General features: G+C 33.8%; 1 pseudogene; it reads left to right on the forward strand.

Moving 5' to 3' along the window:
* The first annotated feature begins 772 nt into the window (after positions 1–772).
* Positions 773–891, forward strand: LOC120583427 (uncharacterized; annotated as a pseudogene).
* The last annotated feature ends 586 nt before the right edge of the window (positions 892–1,477 follow it).

Below are 1,477 nucleotides of genomic sequence, written 5' to 3' on the forward strand. Positions count from 1 at the left end.
CAAGATACTCACCACATTAAAAAAAAAAATCTATCCTCAACCATCCACTTTCTTGATTAGAAGAAAATGTTTCTTATCTACACTTTTGGGGTGCTAAATTGTGATTCGTATTTTTCTTTGTTATTTTAAGGGTAACATATATTCTAAGTCTAATTACAAATGTTACTGAAGTTTAACAACAATACTATGGTTAGCAGACCTATCTATGGTGAGGTATTTTTGTTGTTTTTATAATTTTTTGTTTTGTTTACTGTTAACACATTCTCCTAAGACCATTTCTGGATGTGTTATGAATATAGGAATGAAGGTACATAGTATATAATAAATATCTTATAAATTGAAAATCAGCTGTCATCCTTTTCCAGTTTTTTAGATCTTAGATATCAAGACACTACATTTGAAAGAGTAAGAAACATTAAAATATATATTATTTTACATTTTAGGGGTCTTTTTTTTTTAAAGGAATTCACAGTGAATTCAACTATATATATGACACATAGTAATTGAATGCATAACTACTAAACTATTTTTTAATATTTTCTTGAAATTTCATTCTTAATATATGTTTTCTGTGGTTTATCAAAGTCTAAATGTCTGGCAAAAATCTGAATTGGAAATGTGGTAAGTGAATGATATAGCAATGCCTATATACTGTCCTTTTAAATTAATTGGTGAATTCTAGCTCCAAAAATGTCAGAATATCTATTGAAATAACCAGCTCAAAGATAGTTATAAACTCTGGTAGTAGGGGAAACAATTTAAAAAGTCACTGGTCTATGGCCATGCCATCCTGAACAAGTCTGATCCCATCTGATGTCGGAAGCTAAGCAGGGTCAGGCCTGGTTAGTACTTGGATGGGAGATCACCTAGGAAGACCAGGTGCTGTAGGCGTAAAAAATAAAAAAATAAGGGATTATAAGCTGAGAAGGTCCTTGCAATCTGTGAGGTCAGCCAAGGATTGCCTCGCCTAAAAAAAAAGGAAAAAAAAAAGTCACTAGAGAGCTATTCAAATCAGGAGGATACTTCAGAGGATTCGATCCTTCACAATGTAAGTTAACTGCACGAGATCCAAGTATAAGTATCTTGCCCCCCAGTCCAATGTGAGTATAGAGGCTACAACTCCAGCAAAAAATTGCAGTCTTATCACCTTAGGGATTCATAAGACAGAATTTTAGGCAACCAGAGTTGCTGGAAATTGAAATGAATCTCAGAAAGGATGAAGTCAAAGCAGGGCCTGCCTGCGAATGTATCTATAAATTCCTTTAGTGACAGCTTACCTCTGAAATGCACATGCATGTGGGACATTCAAAAGATCCAAGTGGAAAATAGCAAAATAAAATAAAAATTGGAGGATAAAAAGTCTAAGAAGAGATTTCAGCTCCTGCTCAAAGGAGGGGGACAGAGTTTGGAGTTTAAGTCCTGTCAGGTTAGAGGTGCTTATTAAAAAACTTGAGTTTTATAAGAATCTGCCCTAATA

The sequence above is a fragment of the Pteropus medius genome, unplaced genomic scaffold (assembly GCF_902729225.1).
Source record: "Pteropus medius unplaced genomic scaffold, Ma_sr-lr_union100, whole genome shotgun sequence".
NCBI classification, from domain to species: domain Eukaryota; kingdom Metazoa; phylum Chordata; class Mammalia; order Chiroptera; family Pteropodidae; genus Pteropus; species Pteropus medius.